This window comes from Jaculus jaculus, chromosome 5 (genome assembly GCF_020740685.1).
Source record: "Jaculus jaculus isolate mJacJac1 chromosome 5, mJacJac1.mat.Y.cur, whole genome shotgun sequence".
Taxonomy (NCBI): Eukaryota; Metazoa; Chordata; class Mammalia; order Rodentia; family Dipodidae; genus Jaculus; species Jaculus jaculus.
Genome location: NC_059106.1, coordinates 119,305,210 through 119,328,195, shown reverse-complemented (window position 1 = coordinate 119,328,195; position 22,986 = coordinate 119,305,210).

Here is a 22,986-nt window from a genome sequence, read left to right as displayed (position 1 = left end):
ACCCAGTTTATCTTAAGTACTTTCTAACAGCCCCGAGTGAATAAAATTAGGAGAATGTTTATTTATTCTTTTAAAATTTTATTCATTTATTTATTTGAGAGAGAGAGAGGAAGAGGCAGAGAGAAAGAGAGAATGGTTGCACCAGGGCCTCCAGCCACTGCAATGGAACGCCAGACGCATGCACCACCTTGTGCATCTGGCTTACGTAGGTCCTGGGGAATTGAACCATGGTCCTTAGGCTTTGCAGGCAAATGCCTTAAAAGTAAAGTCATTACCCCAGCCTAGAGAATGTTTATTTTAAAATATTCTTTATTTAGTTATTTATTTGAGGGAGAGATAGAGGCAGATACATATAGAGAATGGGAGTGCCAGGGCCTCTAAGACACTACAACTGAACTCCAGACACAGGCACCACCTCTTGCATCTGGCTTTATGTGGATACTGGGAAATTGAATCCAGGTCCTTAGGCTTTACAGGCAAGCCCCTAACTCCTGAGCAGTCTCTCCAGCCTGAGAATGTCTATTTTGAAAGGCATAACTCTCCTGAATGTGACTGACACTCTAGAGGCATAACTGTAACATTTTCAATAAAAAATGGTTAAAGTAAAACAAATAATTTGGACTCTGATGCTAAAAGATCAACAGGATACAGCTTGACAGTAACCTACAATTTAAGCAAAGATATGTGAAATCAAGAAAATTTGAAAATTGTCCTAAAATACTATAATAGTTTAGAGGAGAGGCTATCCAATTCTTTGTGTGCCTGTGTGTTAAAGTACTAGTGATATATATTTTAGTTGCTATTTAAAGAGAGCGACATCACTGTAGAGTAAGAAGTTATTACAGTAGATGTATAAACTGAAATAAATCAATTCAGTTGTAGCTTTCATGCTTATTTATGAGAAAATGCTTTAACTTTTAAGTCAAATTTTTAGAAAAAACAATTATTCTTATGCTCTACTAAACCTTCTTCCTTGAAACACAAAAGGAAGGAATGAGACTGTATGAAAAAGAATTTTAAGTTTGTGTGTGATGAATCATTTTTCTCCCTTCTGATCAGAGGTGTATTTGAGCTTGAAATTATAAAGGGACCATGTTTAGTATAATTGTTGGTGAGGAGGCATCTTGGAAGACTTAGTTCTTATGCCCATGATGCCTTTGGCAAGGGTCCTTCAGAGAAATTTTACCCAGGAATTTTCTTTCTTCCAAGGTCTGGGAGGGTCTTAGAGTACCTACAATACCGGTAGGGCCACATTCTCCAAACCTGCTAGTTCCTGTGAATTCTTTTACTACATGTTAGCAGCAAGCAGACATGGCCAAGGTTTGTGGATTGAAAACAGAAATATATAAACTGAGCCTTTAGCTCACAAAGAAAATAAAGGCCCAGAAAGCCTGAAAGCCGGAGCTGGGTGTGACTTAGTCATGGACAGTCTTTTTCCTCTGCTCTTTGTGTGTGTGTGTGTGTGTGTGTGTGTGTGTGTGTGTGTGTGTGTGTGTGTGTAGGGGAGAGGTCTGTTCTGTGAGGGGCTAAAGCAAGGTGGTCATGAAGATTTCTGGTATGGTGTACCGGGGACAAAATCCTTTCCAGCTTCAGTCAGGCATAGCATTTTCTGGGGGGAAATTGCTTAGTGGGGAAGCAGGGAGAGGAGGATGTATGGGACGTCAGAGGGAAGGGGCTGGTGAGGATAGGGAGCATGGGAAGGGCTGTGCAAAAAACATGGGTGGAAGGAACATATTTTTTTCTCATGCCTGGAGCTGGAGGGAGGGTCTGGCTTTGGCCTCATCTGGAACAAGCTGCTGGCTTTCTCTTGTAGGCTTAGGAATGGGGTGTTATTTTTGTCAGAATGTCCCTCTGTAGCTCACACTTTTGGACTCTCCTTTTGGGAGCCCTTTCAACATATGGATGTCATTTTGCCAATGTCATCTGCAAAGTGCTAAATGTTTATAGCTCCTCTAAGTGCATCTGCCGAATCACCAATCCCAAAGTGGCCATGTTTGGGGATGGAGCCTGTGATGGCAAATCTCTTGTCAACTTGATAGGATTTAAAACCACGTGGAAGTAAGTATCTTGGCATGTCTGTTAGAAGTTTTCTAGTTTAGATTAGTTGAGGTGGGAAGACCCATCCTAACTGTGGGCAGCACCAAAAGGGAGAAAGCTAGCTGATCACCAGCATTCATTGCTTTCTACTTTCTTCCTGCTGACCTCAGTCTGGCTTCTTGCTCCTGCTCCTACCATGCTTTCCCTACCATGAAGCACTCTACCCTCTGGAGCTATTAAAAAAAAAAAAAAATCTCTCTCCATCCCTAAGCAGTTTTTTTTTTTCACATATACACACACAAAATAATAATAATATTATTATTATTTTGGTGTTCCAAAGTAGGGTCTCAGGCTGATCTGGAATTCACTACGTAGTCTTAGGCTGGCTTCAACTCACAGTGATCCTCCTACCTCCACCTCCCAAGTGCTGGGATTAAAGACGTGCACCACCAAGCCTGGCTCCTACCATTTTTTTTTTTTCATTTTTATTAGCATTTTCCATGATTATAAAAAAAATCCCATGGTAATTTCCTAAGAAGTTTTGGTCAACTATTTTGTCCTAGAATGAGAAAGTACCTGACACAAAGCCTTTGGTGGATGCCTGAAAGGCTCAAGCTCCATGAATGGGATTGGGACCCTCATAAGAGGACACCAGAGAGCTTGTCAGATCTTTGTTCCAGACCTTCCCCAGATGTGGGATTTTCTTGTATCTTGATCTTTGACTTTCAGCCTTCCCTAATCTGAAAAATAAATGTTGGTGTTTAAGTCATTTAGTCCATAGTAATTTGTTGTAGTAGGACAAACTAACATCTTCATTTAAAAAGTAACTTCTCCAAACACTCCAAATCTGATGGAAAACCTGAGATTCAGAAAGACAAAATGACCCACAAGGGCCAGAGGCAGGCCTGATCTCACCTGACTCCCAGACTCTGGGTCCTGCTCATTCCCTTCAGCTTGATGCCTGGATTTGGTAGAAAGACTCCTCAACCTCACAGGAATGCCAGTGCAGAGGCACTGTGTACTTTCAGCTTTTGGACATAAACAGATGTCCCCTGGGCCTCATGAATAGTACAAAGCCAGAATGGCATCTGAGGGCCTTTGTGCCCAGGCCTATACCAGGCTGCATAGGATTTATAGCCAGTTAGGACTCAGTGTATGATTTCTTTTTGCATGTGTATGATATGAGTGCTAGTAAGTATGTTTATATTTATGTAGACACATGTACACATGTGTGTGTGTATAGATATAAGTTTGTATGTATATAGTGTGCAGGGACATGTGCATGTGTTTGATATCAGATATCTTCTTTGATCACTCTTCCTTATTGACTGGGTCTTTCACTTAAACTCAGAAATCACCAATTCAGGTAGTCTACCTAGTCACCTTCCCCTGGAAAGAACCCCCCACTCTGCCTCCTGAACACCGGGAAAACTGCTGTGTGACCACATTCATCCAGTATTTATGTGGGTCATTCACTTCCAGTCATCTTCCAAGGTCTCAGGGCATGGTTATGTAAACCTTCAGTACAAGGAACCTATCCTTGTTTTATACATCACATGTTGGGAGAAAGGGGAAGCCCAAAGTAGCCCATGGTTATGTCTGCATTGAGACCTGCTCCGGGTTATGGGGCAAATAAATTAACTTCTATGTTTCTGTTTGCCATGTATGGAGAAAAGAAGAGAATGCTACCCTCAGGCCTCAGGGGTAGTGGGTGAAAGTATGACATGAAATATTGCATGGAGAGAGCAGGTAGGAGCCACATGTGGATGAAATGAACCTTTGAGGGTGTCCATTCAGCTGCTGTCAACAGATGGGATGAAATAATTGCCAGCACACCCAACCTCATGGACCCCTTTCAGATTCTACTCATCAACTGATGCAAGAGCCCCTGTGCTACAGTTCTCTGAAACATCACTGATGTGAAGTGAGGACTAGATCTCTGAGGAATCAGAACTCAGAGGATCCAGTTTAGATTTCAGGGGCATCAGTGTTCTGAGAGTGGAATAGGGATCTCTGAGGCATCAGTGCTCTGAGGGTGGAGTCTGGATCTCTGAAGTATCAGAATTCTGAGGCTGAGGTCTGGATCTCTGAGGGATCAGTATTCTGAGGGTGAACTCTGGTTTTAGGAGGCATCAGTATTCTGAGGAGAGTCTTGATCTCTGAGGGTTCAGTGTTCTGAGGGTGGAGGCTGGATCTCTGACATATCAGTTTTCTGTGGGTAGAGTCTGAATCTCTGAGGGATCAGAACTCTGAGAGTCCAACCTGGATCTCTGAGGCATCAGTGTTCTGAGGGTGAAATCTGGATCTCTGAGGCATCAGTGTTCTAAGTGTGGAGTCAGGATTTCTGAGGGACAAGAACTCTGAGGGTCCAGTTGGGATCTCTGAGGGATCAGTGTTCTGAGGGTGGTATCTGGATCCCAGAAGGATCAGAACTCTGAGGGTCCAGTCTTGATCTGTGAGGCATTTGTGTTCTGAGGATGGTTTATGGATCTCTAAGGCAACAGTGTTCTGAGGGTGGAGTCTGGAACTTTGAGGGATCAGAACTATGAGGGCCCATTCTGGATTTCTAAGGGATCACTGTTCTGAGGATGGAGTCTGGATCTCTGAGGGATGAGCATTCTGAGGGTGAGTCTGGACCTCAGAGGGATCAGAACTCTGAGGGTCCAGTCTGGATCTCTGAGGCATCAGTATTCTGAGGGTGGAGTCTGGATGTCTGAGGCATCAGTGCTCTGAGAGTAGAGTCTAGAACTCTGAAGTTTCAGTGTTTTGAGGTTAGAGTCTAGAACTGTAAGGTATCAAAACTCTGAGGGTCCAGTCTGGATCTCTGAGGGATCAGTGTTCTGAGGCTGGAGGTTAGATCTCTGACTTATCAGTTTTCTGAGGGTAGAGTCTGGATCTCTGAGGGATCAGTGTTCTTAGGGTGAAGTCTGGATATTAGAGGGATTAGAACTCTGATGGCCCAGTCTAGATCTCTGAGGCATCAGTTTTCTGAGGGTGGAATCTGGATCTCAGAGGGATCAGAACCCTGAGGGTACATTCTGGATCTCTGAGGCATCTGTGTTCTGAGGGTGGAGTCTGGATCTCTGAGGGATCAGTGTTCTGAGGGCAGAGGCTGGATCTCTGAGGTATCAGTTTTTTGAGAGTAGAGTCTGGATCTCTGAAGGATCAGTATTCTGAGGGTGAAATATACATCTTTGAGATATCACTGTTCTGAGGGTGGAGGCTGGATCTCTGAGGTATCAGTTTTCTGACAATAGCATCTGGATCTCTGAGGGATCAATGTTTTTAGGGTGGAATCTGGAAATATGAGGGATCAGAACTCTGAGGGTCCAGTCTGGATCTATGAGGTATCAGTATTCTGAGGAGAGTCTGGATCTCTGAAGGGTCAGTGTTCTGAGGGTGGAGTCTGGATCTCTGAGAAATCAGAACTCTGAAAGTCCATTCTGGATCTGAGGGTGAAGTCTGGATGTCAGAAGGATCAGAATTCAGAGGGTGCAGACTGGATCTCTCAGGCATCAGGGGTCTGAGGGTGGGGTTTGGATCTCTGAGGCATCAGTGCTCTGAGGGTGGAGTCAGGATCTCTGAGGCCTCGGTGCTCTGAGAGTAGAGTCTGGATATCTGAGAGATCAGAACTCTGAGAGTCCAGTCTGGATTTTTGAGGGATCAGTGTTCTGAGGGTCGACTATGAATCTCTGAGGCATCAGTGCACTGAGAGTGAAGTCTGTATCTCTGAGGCATCAGTATTCTCAGCGTGGAGCCTGTATCTCTGAGGTATCAGTGTTCTGATGGTGGAGTCTAGATCTGTGAGGTATCAGTGTTCTGAGGATGGAGTCGATCTCTGAAGCATCAGTCTTCTGAGGGTGGAGTGTGGATCTCAGAGGGATCAGAACCCTAAGGGCCCAGTCTGGATCTCTGAGGCATCTGTATTCTGAGGGTAGAGTCTGGATCTCTGAGGGTTCTGTGTTCTGAAGGTGGAGTCTGGATCTCTGAGGCATCAGTGCTCTGAGAGTAGAGTGTGGAACTCTGAGGTATCAGTGTTCTGAGCTTGGAGTCTGGATCTCTGGGGTATCATTGTTCTGAAGGTGGAGTCTGGATCTCTGAGGGATCAGTGTTCTGAGGGTGGAGTCTGGATGTCTGAGGCATCAGTGCTCTGAAAGTGGAGTCTGGAACTCTGAGGTATCGATGCTCTGAGGGTAGAGTCTGGATCTCTGAGAGATCAGAACTCTGAGGGTCCAGTCTGGATCTCTGAAGGATCAGTGTTCTGAGGGTGGAGTCTGGATATCTTTGGGATCTGTGTTCTGAGGGGTTAAGTCTGGACCTCTGAGGGATCAGAACTCTGCGGTTGGAGTCTGTATCTCTGGTTGATCAGTGTTCTGAGGTTGGAGATGGGTATTCTGAGGGATCAGAACTCTGAGGGCCCAATCTGTACCTCTGAGGGATGAATGTTCTATGGGTGGAGTCTGGAACTCTGAGGCATCATTGTTCTGAGGTCAAGTCTGGATTTCTGATGGATCAGTATACTGAGGATGGAGTCTGGACTTCAGAGGGATCAGAACTCTGAGGTCCAGTCTGGATCTCTGAGGCATCCGTGTTTTGAGGGTGGTTTATGGATCTCTGAGGAAATAGTGTTATGAGGTTGGAGTCCGGAACTCTGAGGGATCAAAACTCTGAGGTTCCAGTCTGGATCTCTGAACTATCAGTGTTCTGAGGGTGGAGTCTGCATTTCTGAGGGATCAGTGCTCTGAGGATGGAGTATGGATCTCTGAGGCGTCGGTGTTCTGAGGGTGGAATCTAGATCTCTGAAGCTTCAGTGCTCTGAGTGTAGAGTCTGGAACTCTGATGTATTAGTTTTCTGATGTTGGAGTCTGAAAACTCTGAGTTTTCTGAGTTGTGAGAGTGGAGTCTGGATCTCTGAGGGATCACATTTGTGAGGGTGAAATCTGGATCTCTGAGGCATCTGTTCCCTGAGGGTGGATTCTGGATCTCTGAGGCATCAGTCTTCTAAGCGTAGAGTCTGGATCTCTGAGGTTTCAGTTTTCTGAGGGTGGAGTCTGGATCTCTGAGGAATCAGTATTCTAAGCATGGCGTCTTCTAGCATGGAGTCTGGATCTCTGAGGAAACAGAACTGAGGGTGGAGTCTGGATCTCTGAGGCATTGGTATTCTGAGGGTGGAATCTTCATCTTTGTGGCATCAGTGTTCTGAAGTTGCAGTCTAGATCTCTGACGGTTCAGTGTTCTGACGGTGGAGTCTGAATATCAGAGGGATCAGAACTATGAGGACCCAGTCTGGATCTCTGAAGAATCAGTGTTCTGAAGGTGAAGTCTAGAACTCTGAGGGATCAGAACTCTGATGGTGGAGTCTGTACCTGAGCAATCAGTGTTCTGAGGTTGGAATCTGGTACTCTGAGGGATTAGAACTCTGCGGATCCAGTCTGGATCTCTGAGGTATCACTGTTCTGAGGATGGGGTCTGGATCTCTGAGGGATGAGTGTTCTGAGGGTGCAGTCTGGATCTCAGAGGGATCAGAACTCTAAGGGTCCAGTCTGGATCTCGGAGGCATCAGTGTTCTGAGGGTGGAGTCTGGGTCTCTGAAGTATCAGTGTTCTGAGAGTGGTGTCTAGGCTCTGTGCTCTTTGCTTGCTTTTGAGTTAGCAGACTTGAAAGATTAGCTAAGGATGTGCACTGCAGTCAGGTTTTAGAGTGGCAATCATATCTGAGTCATTCAGATACTTTAGCAGATAAATTAGCTGGATCTATGTTCTTTCCTTTTTTATTTTATTTTTTATAATCTTTCATGTGTGTCTGTTTCATATGTGTGGTGTGGTTTATGCATGTATGTGTGTAGTTCTATGTGATCTATGCATCTGTGTAGGACAAAGGAGAATGCTAGGTTTTCCTTCTCCTCCACTCATCTGCATTTTTCCTTAAGACCCAGTCCTTCTCTCTTTTGTTTTTTTCTGAGGTAGGGTTTCACTCTGGCCCAGGCTGGACTGGAATTCACTATGTAGTCAGGGTGGTCTCATGCTCACAGCAATCCTTGTCTTACCTCTGCTTCCTGAGTGCTGGGATTAAAGGTGTGCGCCACCATGCCTGGCTCAGTCTGTTACTGATTCAACAGCTGGCTATTTTTATGATCCTTAGTTATTCTCTGGTTTCTGTTCCACACAGGACTGAGGTTACAGATGTGAGGGTCTATGTTCAGCTGTTTATGTGCATGCTGGAGAGTTACACTCTGTCAGTATCAGGCCTTCATGTACATATACCCTTAACTGTTGAGATCTCTCTCTAGTCCCTGTATCGTTCTCTTCCTCTTCCTCCTCCTCCTTCTTCTTTTGCTTGATCCAATGAGCCACCTTACCAGGTTGACCTTGAACTCACTCTAGTCTCAGGCTGACCTCAGACTCACAGCAATCCTCCTAGTGCTGCCTTCCTAGTGCTGGTATTAAAGGCATGTACCACCATGCCTAACCATTTTGTAACTTTTTATTGGCTTACATTAATATTCAATGTAATAGGCTTCATGACATTTTCATACATGTATATGATATAATTTGATCACATTCACCCTGTTTTTTATTTTTATCATTATGAACTTTGCAGAATGAACATATTGCATATTGGTCATATTCCCATTGGATTATACTCTTTTTTAAAAAATAATTTATTTGAGAGGAGGAAAGAAGCAGAACGAGAGGGGGGGGGGAGGGAAAGAATGGGTGCACCAGGGCTTCCAGCCACTGCAAATGAACTCTGGATACATGCACCACCTTGTGCATCTGGATTATGTGGGTCCTGTGGAATCAAACTGAGATCTTTTGGCTTTGCAGGCAAGTGCCTTAACCACTAAGCAGTCTCTCCAGCCCAGATTATACTCTTTTTTTAATAACAGGTTTTTTTTTATTAGTTATATACAGTGTGTATACAGCCATGTTGGTACCATAGTTAGCCTCCTCCCTGTCCTCCCCATTTCACAGGGATCTTCCTCATTGGGGAAAGTGGGTCATACATTGTGGGGTTAGCCATCAGTTATGGGTAAGAGGCAATGACTCTGTGCATAATGTCCCAATGTGTGGCTCTAACAATCTTCCTGCCCTCTCTTCAGCAAATTTCCCCAAGCCATGTTGGGTTTGTTTTAGGTCTACTTCAGTGATGAGGTCTTGGGAGCCTCTGTGTCAATGGATCTCTGGTTTGGTAGGAGTTGAGTGTTTTCTGTGTCTATCTCCTTCACCCTTGTGCTGGTACCAGGTTCACCAAGAAAGCAGCTTTCTTGGTCATTTCCCCAGTTACTCTTGGTTTCAGCTGGGGCCCTGGTGAGGTATGATGGGCTGATTGTCTCCTTAGGATCTGCATCCATCTTTCCTTTCCCAGGAGCTTTAGCGTGGTTAGGTGGATGCCATCTTGACTGGAAGTCCCAAATGGATTATGCTCTTATATCCCCTTTCCAGTGCCCCCATTTTCACTGAGGCCTCTCTTCAGTGAGGTTATTGGTATTCACTGTGTAGTCACAAAGGCACCAGTCAGTCTTAGTGGTAGTAGTGGTGGGAATGACACTGTCTCAAGATATTCTTTCCCTCGCTGTCACTCTTACAATCTTTGTGCCCCTTCTTCCTCAATGTTCCCTGAACCATGGTGGGTGTGGTCTCCTTTAGTACTGAGCTCTCTGTATCCTCTGAATTTCTGCTTTGATGAATCTTTAGTATCCTCAGTGTCTACTTCCACCTCTCTGGAAAAAGTTCTCAGACTACCAGTGAGAACAGCACCTCTTCCTCTGTAGTGTCTTCTGTAGCCTTTGTATTCTAATCTTGATGTTCATCTTCTGTGTGATGCTGAGCAGCTCAATCCCATCTCAGGTTTTCAACTCTGTGATGGTTTGATTCAGGTGTCACCCACAAACTTAGGTGTTCTGGATGTTAGGTTCCCCAGCTGATGGCAATTGGAAATTGAAGCCTTTTGGAGGCAGTGTATTGTTGGGGGCAGGCTTATGGATGTTGTAGCTAGTTTCCCTATGCCAGTTTTTGGCACACTCACTTGTTGCTATTGTCCACCTTATGTTGCCCAGGGGGTGATGTCCACCCTCTGCTCATGCCATCATTTCCCCTGCCATTGTGGAACTTCTCTTGAGCCTGTAAGCCAAATAAACCTCTGTTTCCTACAAGTTGCTGTTAGTTGGGTGATTTCTACCAGCAATGTGAACCTGACTACAACAGTGAAGTGGTACCAAGGAGTGGGATTGCTGCTAGACAGCTGACTGTGTGACTTTGGCCTTTTGATTTTCAAGAGGAATTTGGAAAGATTTGAAACCTTGGCCAAAGAGATGCTTTGTAGTGCTATAAGTACAGCTTGATGGACTATTGTGGTCAGAGTTGAAAGACCTGAATGTAGTAAGAACTATGGACTGTGAGGTTTGGCTTATAAAGATGAGAAAGAGCTTTGCTTGGAATGGGCTAGCAGTTTGTGTGGGAAGCTTGCTAGTATGCCTGGGTCCTGAGAAGTTGTGCAGAAGTTGCTTTGCATAGAAATGAACTGGTGTGAGCAGAGAGATGTGGCACAGAAAAAATGAAATCTTTGGGCCTAACCTGCTGCCCATTCACCTGCAAATTGTTTGAGAGATTATAACCATTGAGATTGGGCTAGCTGACCTGGACTGGGGCAACAGGAAGAATGTAGATTATTTTGAAGGGGCCTGAGTGCTCAAGGAGTGTACTGTTTTACAAAGTCTGCTTTATTCCCCCCGATTAACAAATTGGCACCCTACCTGGTGTTGTGGAATATAAGAAATGCAGAAAAGAGAGGGTCATTGAGTTTGCAATGCAGTCTTGTGTTTTGGAAATGGCCATGGGCAGTGTGAAGCAGGTTTGCTGGATGCTTGCATGGAGACTCAATGGAGCCATGAGGATGAACTGTGGATTGCAGTGGAGACCCAGTGGAGATGTTGGGACCATGAGATGGCTGCCATGGAGAGCTGCCACTGCAGGATGAAGTTTTCCAGGACTGTGAGTAGCCTAGCTGGAGGAGCAGAATTGGAACTCCAGAGACTTGTTAATGGTTAGAATTATCGAATTTGGAGATTTGTCACTGGCTAGAGTTGTTGGACTTGAAGGTACAGAGTTTGATGTTTACATTGATTGTTTTAAATCTTGTATTGGTTGAATATATCTTTACTATGCCCAATGTCATCTTTTGCAGTGTGAATGTTTATTCTGTGCCATTATGGTTTTGGGGGGGAATTTTTTGGTATTATGGCTCAGTTAAAAGACCTTGGATTATGGGATGTTTGAACATCATTGGGATTGGTTAAAAACTATGGGGACTTTTAAAGTTGGATGAATGCATTGCATTTTGCATCATGTATCAGTTTATGGGGACCAGGGGTAGAATGTGATGGTTTGATTCAGGTGTCCCCATAAATTTAGTTCTTCTGAATGCTAGGTTTCAAGCTGATGGAGATTATGGAATTAACTCCTCCTGGAGGCAGTGTATTGTTGGGGGTGGGCTTATGGGTGTTATAGCCAGTTTCCCCTAGCCAGTGTTTGGCATACTCTCCTGTTGCTATTGTCCACCATATGTGGGCCAGGGGGTGATGTCCACCCTCTGCTCATACCATCATTTCCCCCTGCCATCATGGAGCTTCCCTCAAGCTTGTAAGCCAAAATAAACCTCTTTTTCCCATAAGCTGCTCTTACTTGGGTAATTTCTACCAGCAATGCAAACCTGACTGCAACAAATTCCAAAACCCAGATATTAATTCCAACTTTCCATGAGAAGTATGATCCTTGTATGACTGTTCACTACACAGCTGGATGGTTATTGTGACAAAATTTCCTATGAGCCCCTCTAGGGCAATTCTAAAACCAGTCTGGGGGCAGCACTGAGCTACCCCAGGGAGGCAGGGAACAGGTGAGGTACCAGGCTCTCCTGGGACCAGCTCACTGCTGCATGTTTCCTCAGCCATATGGCATGAGTGACACTAATACAGTTGTCTGTGCACAACTGTAATTGACAATGTGCTGATTGTCTGCTGTCTAACACCCATCCCCCACCATATGACAGGTGGTTCTATACCACAGTGGGAGTCCTGTGGGAATGGGACAGTCCCCAATTGCCCTGGAATCCTGACTGGAGGAGGGACAGAAAGAAATGGAAATGATGACAATAGGGTATTTAAATACTAAATTGACCATGAAGAAGTGGGGAGCAGTTAGCAGAAACATCTAAGGGAGAACACTGTCCCTCTACCTTGAACTTTTCATCTCTAAAAGTCAGAAGTTAGGCTAGCTCATCGCTAAAGGCCTTTCTGGACCCACTATGCTGTGATGAAGATATCTGTCCATTTCTGCCAGGTGGCTTTTTTTTTTTTTTTTAACAGTCTGGCTGACACATCTCTTGCTGGAACCTGTTACATGTTCCAAATACATCTGACCATGTTACTCTCCTTTCTCATACTTCTTGAAATTCTCCTTTGCACATAGCATGCCTTCCCACCCTCTCTCCCACATCACATGGGAGTTAAGCCTCCAGGGCCTGCTCCTGTTCCTAGGCTAGGGACCCACCATCATGTACATTTGGGCATTCATCATCCTCAATGTTTTGTACTGTAAAGTGCCAAGGTTTGCCTTTTTTGGTCCTTTGAGGTTTAAGGACTTCATTGCTAGGAAAGTGCATGGGGAAGGAATGGTGATGAGGAGCTCAAATAACAGAGGACTAGAGGGAAGGAAAGATAGAGACTAGGGAAAATATGGTCAGTCATTTCACTTGTCTGGGCTCCAGTTTTGCATTTGCAAAAAGCATGTAAAAACCTTCCCAAGTAGGCTTTTTGTGGTGGCTTAAATTGACTGGCAACTTGCCAGAATCTAGAATCAACTAGAAAGTGAGCCTCTGGGCATGCCTGAGAGGGATTATCTTCAGGAGGTTGTGGTGGAAACTATTCCATGGATGAGAGTCTTGGACTGAATACAAAGGTGAAAGTAAGCTTAATGCATGCGTCACTCTCTGCTTCCCACTGCGAACTGAATGTGAGCAGCTGCCTCAGATTCCTGCTACCAGGCCTTCTCTGGCCATGATGGACCGTAACTTCAAACTATGAGCAGGAATAAACCCTTCCTTCTTTGTGTTGCTTCTGGTCAAGTATTGGTCACAGCAAAGAGAAAAAGTAACTAAGACAGATTTCATATGCAAGGATCAAAAAGAAAGTCATGAGACAGCTTTGTGTCTCCTTGTATTACTCAACTTTCTTATTGCCATGACCCAAGTACCTGATGGGGGAACATAAATGAGGGTATAGGCTTTTTTTGCTCACAGTTTCAGAGGGTACAGTCCATCATGGCCAGCTCTGTAGATTTTGGACCTATGGCAGGAAAGAACATTATGGTGGTGGGAACCTGTGGCAGAGGAGTTCTTCTTTGTTTTTGACACGAGAGAAAGAGAGAGAGAGAGAGAGAGAGAGAGAGGTGGGTATAACTTTCCAAGACATGCTCTCACATTCTCCAGCTAGATGCCATTTTCTAAAGTTTCCACCATCTCCCACAACAGTACCATCAGCTGGGGAGCAGATACTTAATACACGAGTCTATGGAGGATATTCCATATTGCAATCAGAACATCCCTAATAATGATCTTGGGGACAATGTCAACTATGACAAGTGTTACCAGTGTATGCAAAGGGAATAATCTACTAGCAGGTTATTGAAGTAATTACAGATAATGTGTATAACATGCTTACCATTTTGACTGCTCATAGAAGGTACTCAATAAATAGTAATTATTGTATTATAATTATTAATACTGGTTTGTTGAAGGCATGTTTATGATAGTCTCCTTTTTCTTTCATTCTTTCTCTCTGTTTTGAGACACACATACCAAAAGAGATAGTCTTTCCCTTCCCTCTCTCTTTTTGTGTGCTTGACTTTTGCCATCAACATATATCTGGACTTGAACTTCTCATATTCCTTGAACTCCTGATAGAGCATATAACTTGGCTTGAACTGATATTCCTTCCTCCCCTTTCCAAGAGCAGAGGTTACAAATGTGTGTCTCCATGTCTAGCTTTTTTTTTTATTTTTTATTTTGAGATAGGATTTCACTGTAGCCCAGGCTGACCTGGAACTAACTCTAACTCCAGGCTGGCCTCAAACTCATGGCAATTCTTTTACTGCTGCCTACCAAGTGCTCAGGTTAAAGGCATGCACCCCATACCCAGCTTCATGTCTAGCTTTTGCCTTCCCATTTGTAGTCCTTTCTTCTTGGAATTGAGGATTGAGCCTATGGCCTTAAACATGTTCAGAACATGCTTTATCCTTAGACCTCTTTTTACCTTTTATTTATTTATTTTTCAAATATTTTTATTTATTTCAGTTAGAGAGAGAGGAAGAGGAAGATAGAGAGAAAGAATGGGCCTTCTGTCACTGTAAATGAACTCAAATTCAAAATGCATGCACCTTGTGCATCTGGCTTACGTGAGTCCTGGGGAAATGAACCTAGGTCCTTTGGCTTTGTAGGCAAATGCCTTAACTGCTAAGGCATCTCTCCAGCCTTCACCTTTTATTTGGAGACAGGGTCTTATTAAGTCACCAGGCTGATCTAAACTCACTCCAAAGCCTAGGGTTGCTTTGGACCTTTGATCTTCTTACCTCAGCCTCCTGAGTAGATGGGATTACAGGTCTTTACTCCTGGGCCTGCCTCTGTAGAGGTTTTATTTCTATTTACTTATTTATTGAGTGTCAGGCCCTCTCCCCTAAGCCCTGGGTAAACAAACTCAAGTAGAATGCTATCTATGCCCTTATGTAATTTATACTGCATGCAATTAGTTACAAAAATGCAGGGAGAGATGCAAGGAGCTGCCCAGAATGCCTACATGGGTCACTCCTTTTCGGATGGCACAAAGAACACCCTGAATGTTTGGGCAGAGCCCAGGCCACCACAAAGCTGCCACCACAGCAGCAGCAACAAAGATCTATACCTACCAATGCTACCATTGCCCCAGAGGGAGAAAACAGGTCTGTGTTTCTTATATCCTTCTGAGCCAATCCTAAGTTACTCCATGGAATCAGACATGTGCTTTGGTTTTGTTCTTGTGGGGCTTGACTTTTGCCATCAACATTGGAACAATTTGTGCAAATTAACCAGAATATTCTAAAGTTTTAATGAGCTCTACTGATGGCCTGGAAAACATTCCATGTTCTAATGCATAGTCATTACTCATAATATGTTCAAAATGTCCCCTGTGGAACCCCTGCTTGAAGTACCCAGAGATCAGTTTTCAATAGACTGACAAATAGACATTAAACATTATTCATAGAAATAGTGTTTACTTAATCTTTAATGCTACCTAATGCATTTCGGTCAAAGTCATGAGTTCATGTTCAAGCTTTATTGTGTGGAAAATGGATGTGCTATTAATAAGTCAATACAAATACAAATATGGTTTCAATTGCAAATCATTAGGTTGCATTAAATGGCAAATGAAATCCATAGGAAGGATTTGTTTTATTTTGTTTGTAAGGAGCCAAAGGCGCTCTGAGAGGCATTTCTTTGGCATAACGAGGAGGAATGATTGGTTTCTGCAGAGGGTGGATTACAGTCCAGGCTTTGCTTCATTCTCATTAGGACAGGGATTGGGTGGTACCTTCCCCCAGCACAGCTGTTTACTGCTGTGGCCAACTTGACATTGTTATATGCTGCAGATGTCAGGTGGTAGCATCCATGTTGTAGCAGGTGGAGCTGATGCCTGGTGTCTGGATTCTTGTCTAGCGCTGGTGGTTGGATGATCTAAGCCCCTCCTGAGTCACCAGTTTTTCACACTTTCTCTTTCAGCTCCACTATACATGCTGGGTGAATATGGAGGCCTCTGGTTCTTGTATAGCTAGTGAGTGTGGAATAGACCTAGATTCAAAATCTGCTCCCTTCTTTTAGCATCTGTGTGCTATCCAGACAGATCACTTCCCTCTCCCATCTTGAGCACCTACCTTTCCATTCTGATGTCCATGAGATTAGGAATGCAAAATACCAGCACACAAAAGACTTTACAAATCTTTACATTTATTTATTTTGGTTTTTCAAGGTAGGGTCTCACCCTAGCCCAGGCTGACCTGGAATTTATGTTGTAATTTCAGGCTGGCCTCAAACTCACAGCAATCCTCTTACCTCTGCCTCCCAAGTACTGTTATTAAAGGCAGGCACCACCATTATCCCTATTACTTATTATGTGCTCTTGGGACACAAGCACCTGGAAATCTCAGTGGGTGGCATTCTCCCCACCCCCACCTACCTGGACCCTGACATGGACCTGGAACAAGGCACGGGCATGGGTATGGACCAGTGCCCAAGGCTCCGCTCCACAAAGAATGCAGGGAGGGCAAGTGGGTTTAACAGTCTGAGGGACCAGAAGGATTTGCTGAAGAGATAGGAGTGGGAACTCAGAAGAAAAGGCTTGGAACAGTTCTGGGATTATAGGTGCATGCCACCAAACTGGCTTTTTTATTTTTATTTTTTGGTTTTTTTTTTTTTGAGGTTGGGTCTCACTCTAGTCCAGGCTGACCTGGAATTCACTCTGTAGTCTCAGGGTGACCTCAAACTCCTTCCTTGGCCTCCTGAGTACTGGGATTAAAGGTGTGCGCCACCATGCCTGGCTGAGACAGGGTCTTTATATGCAGCACAGCCTGGTCTCAAGTTGTGATCATTCTGTCTCAGCCTTCTTGGTATTAGAATTACAGATACAAATTACCACATAAATATGTATATATTTTTAAGAATAATTTTGTTAGGGTTGTGGATATAGTTCAGTTGGCAGAGTATGTTTATCATGTGTGAAGCCCTGGGCTTGGCCTCTAGCACTGTGTAAACTAGACATGGTGGTGCATGCCTGCCTATTACCTCAGCCCATGGGATGTAAAACAGGAGGATTAGAAGTTCAAGACCATCTTGGGCTACATGAGATCTTGTCTCTACACAATAAAAAAAAAAAAGAAAGACAAAAGGAGTCATTTTAATATTCAAATATAGACTCAATAAAACAAGATTCACAATAATAAATAATAATTAATAATTAATAACAAAAGAGTCTTCATGCTTTACCTACCCTGTCAGTGCTTGATGGAAAAGCAGCCTATAAACACTAGTGTGCTTCTTCCAACCCTAGGGCCTCAGGTTCTTGCTTGAATCCCTTTTCCTAATCTGCTTTTTTATCCTATCCTGCCTAACTACAAGGAATATCCAGGCCTGAGCAATAAAATAACATAAAAATCCCCCAAACATCAAATAGTTGTTCAGTGTTACTTAAATCTATAATATCTATCTGTCTACCTACCTATCTAGCTATTTGTTTTTGTTTTTTGAGTGAGACAGGGTCTCGCTCTAGCCTGGGCTGACCTGGAATTCACTATATAGTCTCAGGTGACCTCAAACTCACAGTGATTCTCCTACCTCTGCCTCCTGAGTGCTGGGATTAAAGGTGTGTGCCACCATGGCCAGCTCTAGCTATGGTTTTTTGAAGCAGAGTCTCACTCTATTCTACACCGACAGAACTCATTCTGTAGCCCAGTCTGGCCTCATTCTGTAGCCCAGTCTGGCCTCCAACTCACCATGATCCTCCTACTTTAGCCTCCCAAGTGTTGGGATTATAGGTGTGAACTACTTGTTTGTTTGAAATAGGGTATCTCTGTAGCCCAGGCTGACATGGAATTCACTATGTCATCTCAGGCTGGCCTCACAGTAATCCTCCTCTCTTAGCCCAGAGAGTACTGGGATTAAAGGTGTGTGCCACCATACCTGGCTTTAATATATATAGTTTGTTGGTTTTGTTTTTTTGAGGTAGGTTCTCACTCTAGCTCAGGCTAATCTGGAATTCACTATGTGATCTCAGGGTGGCCTTGAACCTCTGCCTCCCATGTGCTGGGATTAAAGGCATGTGCCACCACACCCAGCTTTCTTTAATATATTTTTTTAAATGTAATTTATTTATTTATTTGAGAGAGAGAGACAGACAGAGAGAGAGAGAGAGAGAGAATGGGTTACAACACAAACAGCTACAAAACCTACAAACTTACTTTGTTCATATTTTTACCTACCTGGTACTATCTTGGGGCAGGAAGTATCTCCAGAAGTCATCAACTCTCACACTTGCCCCTTATGGGGCCTCCTCTGAAGAGGGCCCATCTCTTATCTCCTGACACCATCTTTGGAGACAGGAAGATCTGAGTTCACATCTTATTTTTTTCTCAATTTTTTATTAACATTTTCCATGATTATAAAAAATATACCATGGAAATACCCTCCTTCCCACCACTTTCCCCTTTGAAATTCCATTCTCCATCATATCCCCTCCTCATCTCAATCAGTCTCTCTTTTACTTTTGATGTCATGATCTTTCCCTCCTCTTATGATGGTCTTGTGTAGGTATGTCAGGCACTGTGAGGTCATGGACATACAGGTCATTTTATGTGTGGAGGGAGCACGTTGTAAGGAGTCCTACCATTCCTTTGACTCTTACATTCTTTCTGCCACCTCTTCTGCACTAGACCCTGAGCCTTGGAAGGTGTGATCAAGAAGTTACTGAGTTCACATCTTGACTTTCCCTGCTGCTGTGTGAGCTCTGACACAGGGCCATGCAGCCCTCAGAGCTTCAGCCTTGACACCTATGAACTGTGGCCTATCTACTGCCTCACTACATTACTGAGAGGATTATGGGAAACAGTGAGATACGACCTGTACACTGGACACATAATAAGATTCAAAAGTCTGAACTCTCAAAGTGGCAGTTGCTGGTATGCACACTTTCCAAACATCTCAGAAGGTCTGGGTCACATTGTACCAGGATCACACTTCTTCTCTGCAGCCTCTGAGCAGCCTCTCTTCCACTTACATTGCAGAGCGTGAGGGCTGCGTGGTCTTCCTAGATTTTCTCTTCTTCAGGCAAGACTTCCCAGGTGCATTAGTTGCTTTTCTTGTTCTTGTGAACAAATACTTGACAAGAAGCAACTTCAGGAGGAAGGACTTAGGCTCATGGTTTTAGTCTTTGCTCCATCATGGTGGGGAGGGCATGGTGATGGGAGTGACTGGTGGCTGTGGCATTAGGAGTGTGAGGTTCTTTGTTCATGCCTTGACACTGCAAGGAGCAGAGAGAAGGCCAGAAGTGGGGCCAGGCTACAAACCTCACATTCTCCAGCTAGGCTGACCTCCACAAAATATCTAAACATAGCACTAACTGAGGACCAGTGGTTCAAACATATGTGATTGTTGTGTGGGGATACATTCTACTTCTAAACTGTAATGCTAGGTTTTTAGTTGTTCTCTAGAGCCTGATTTCCATCATGTCTATCTTGGTGACTAGACACATTCAGTGTTTACTTGGTCAGTTGTTATTTATCAGACTGTGGCCAAAACATGAGTATTTTCCGTCATAATGGAGTCTGGGAAGAAGGCTTGGATCAAATACATCTGTCACCAGGGCAGCCACCAGCATGCTGAAGAGCCAGGCATATAACAGAGGCAAATGACAAGCCTTGCTCTCATTTGACCTCTAGGGAACCAGGCAGTCATTTAGGACTTGAAATGTGGGATGTGAGCAAGTGCCCTGGCTTCTGGAAAATGGCTTTCACTTTCTAAGGTGATTACAGTAAATTACACCTGGAAGAGAAAACCTAGAATGATACCTTTAAGTGCCATGAATTAATGGAAGGGTACTCGACATGCATGTGTGTGTCGTGAAAGTGGAGGAGAGAGATGGAATCAGGGCAAGGGTATTTAATACATTAATTAAGAAGAGAAACTAGCCTAGCCCTTCCTTTATTTTGACAGTTTCTGAGTGCCTGGGTCTTAAGTATAGGAATCATGGATCCTTATTCGCATGCACTCCACCTGAGGTTTCTAGAATCAAATAGATTAACCCAGTATATCTTTCATACTTTCTTAATAGCCATGACAGCCTTTTCTGAGCCTTAGAACATATTGCAGATTAAGTGGAGGTGAAGCTAAATTAAGTAATGAGAGAAGAGATTTTTCTACTTTTCTAAAGAGAGGGTCTGGCATGCTTCTGGCTTCCCAGGATAAAATTAGACAGAGATATGTTATAAGACTGTCAACAAGGGGTGACTTTTCTGCATTCTCCACCTAGCTAGTCCACAAAGGAGCCCGGAAATTGATATGGGGCAGTAGGATAGCTCCAAGGAGAAGTTCAATGAATAGGATCATTTAACCCAAAGCAGGTCAGCCCAAGAGGTCATCTAATCACGGTGGTGCAGGACATGAGGGGTGTCATTCAGGAAAAGGCTGGCTTTGTCTTTGTAGACTGAGGAAGATTAAGCAGGAAAGGAAGGAAATGGTAGCACCAAGGATGTGGGTAAGCCATCCGTGAGAAGATCCAGGAGTGGTTGGTCTGCAGAACTGCATTGAGGGAAGCCAGATGGCTCCAGGTGGACTTACAAACTTTCAGGGTCTGTTCTCAGACACTACAGAGAAGAATATGTCTGGAAAGTGAATCATTGTCGAATGCTTCTGCTATTTCCCGTCCTATCCGTAAGAATAATTGCCTATTGAAGAGGTAGTAAGGAAAGAAGCTGAGTTCTCTGCTCAGGAGCTCTCAGCCCCTGACAAGCCAGGAAAGGGCACTGCTGGGAACACTCCGCTCTGAGGTCCCTGTAGAAAAGGGCTGGAGAAGTGGCTCAGTGGCTAAAGGCACTTGCTAGCAAAGCCTGCTGGCCTGGGTTTGATTCCCCAGTACCTATATAAAGCCATGTGTACAAAGTAGCACACACAGCTGGAGTTTGTCTGAAGTGACAAAAGATCCTGGGCATCCCCCTACACACTCTCAAATAAATTACATATATATGATATTCCAGCCAGGTGTGGTAGTACATTCCTTTAAACGCAGCACTCAGGAGGCAGAGGTAGGAGAATCGTTATGAGTTGAAGGTCACCCTGAGACTACACAGTGAATTCCAAGTCAGCCTGGCCTAGTGAGACCCTACCTCTAAAGAACAACAAAAACTAAACAAAAACAGAGTTTCATTTTGAGTGCAGCTTGCTCTAAAGCTGCTGTACTTCAAATGGGGTCATTGCTCTTTGGATATAGTTCTCTCTCTCTGTGTATCTCTTTTGTTTTCTTTTCTTTCTTTCTTTATTTTTTTGGTCTTATGAGATAGGATCTCCCTCTAGTCCAGGCTGACCTGGAATTCATTATATAGTCCTAGGCTGGCCTTGAACTCACAGCAATCCTTCTACCTCAGCCTCCCAAGTGCCGGGATTATAGGTGTGCACTACCACATCTGGCTTATTATTATTTTTTTAAGACAAGATTTTCCTGTACAGCCAGGCTGGCCTCAGACTTGCTCTTCTTGGAGCTGGGAAGATGGTTTAGTGGTTAAAGGCAATTGATTGCAAAGCCTGACTGCTTGGGTTTGAGTTCCCTGTCCCATGTAAAGCCACATGCAAAAAGTAACGCATGTGGGGTCTGGAGGGATTGCTTGGCTCTTACTACTTTCCTTTTTTCTTTCTTTCTTTGGTTTTTTGAGGTAGGGTCTCACTCTAGCCCAGACTGACCTGAAATTCACTATGTAGTTTCAGGATGACCTCGGACTCACAGTGATCCTCCTACCTCTGCCTCCCAAGTACTGGGACTAAAGGCATGTGCCAACACACCCAGTTTGTACTTTCTTTCTTTTATTTATTTAATTTTAATGTTTATTATTATTATTAACAACATGTTCCATATGGCTGGCATCTACTTTCTTATTGAGAACTTACACACATACACACACAAACTAATAGTCTTAAATGATACTTGCCATTGTTAGGAAGGAAAGTGTGTGCTCATGCATGTGTATCTCTGCATGTATGTATGCATGTGTGTATCATGAGGATTCCTGATAGTTATGCTCTGTAGAGTCCCCATGAACACTGAATCAGTTCATACTAAACTGCAACTACTGGAGAAAATATCACTATACCTTTGTTAACTGATAATACATTCCCTTACTTTGCACAGTCTTCTATTTCAAAATGTCTTATTTAATGTACATTGTTGGTTCACCCATGTGGAACTCTTGCCACCAGTACTTTAACTAACACTTCCATATGGCACACGTTGGCCACCTTGTTAATAAAGAACCTGGGGAGATGGCTCAGCAGGTCAGAATGCTTGCTTGAGGACCTGGGTTCAGTTCTCAGCACCCACATAAAAAGCCGGACATGGTTGTGTATGCCTGTGATCCTGGTGCTGGGGAGCACATAGACCAGAGAGCCACTGGGGTTCACTGATCAGCCAGTCTAGATGAACATGGTAGTCTAGGTTCAGTGGGAGACCCTTGGGGGTGCAAGGTGGAAGAGCACTAAAGAACCATGGACGGCTTCCTCCATCCTCCACACTTGTGCATACACATGCATACCCCCCAACATCTTCACCACCACACTGAGCTATTTTAACAGTGAAGTCATCAATGGAAGAAGCACGAAAAGTAAGCAGCAATGCACAGGGCTGGCAGAGGACTCTTGCTGACAGCCTGAGAGCTAAGGTGAGAAAGTGGAGTAGGCTTCTTCCCCTCGGTGGGGAGTGTGAGTACCCAGCAGCTGCGGTGTTTCCCTGCTGTGTGCGTGCTCATGACTGACCTCCATGATGGACACATGCGCATTCACATGGGGCTTACCGATGTACTTCAGCAGGTAGGTGTTCACAAATGCAGCCTTGCGTGATGCGGGCCAACACACGCACAACATTGCTGTGTGTTTACAGAAAGCTTTCTTTCAATAGATGGAGCAAAAGGGACCAACTAGTGGTGGTTTGAAAGGCATGCAACACCACACTTGGCTTGTTTTTGTTTTGAGGTAGGATCTCACTCTAGCTTTGGCTGACCTGGAACTCACTCTGTTGTTCCAGACTGGCCTTGAACTCATGATGATCATCCCAGGTCAGCCTCCTGAGCACAGGGATTAAGTATGTGTCCAACCACACCCGGCGTTTGT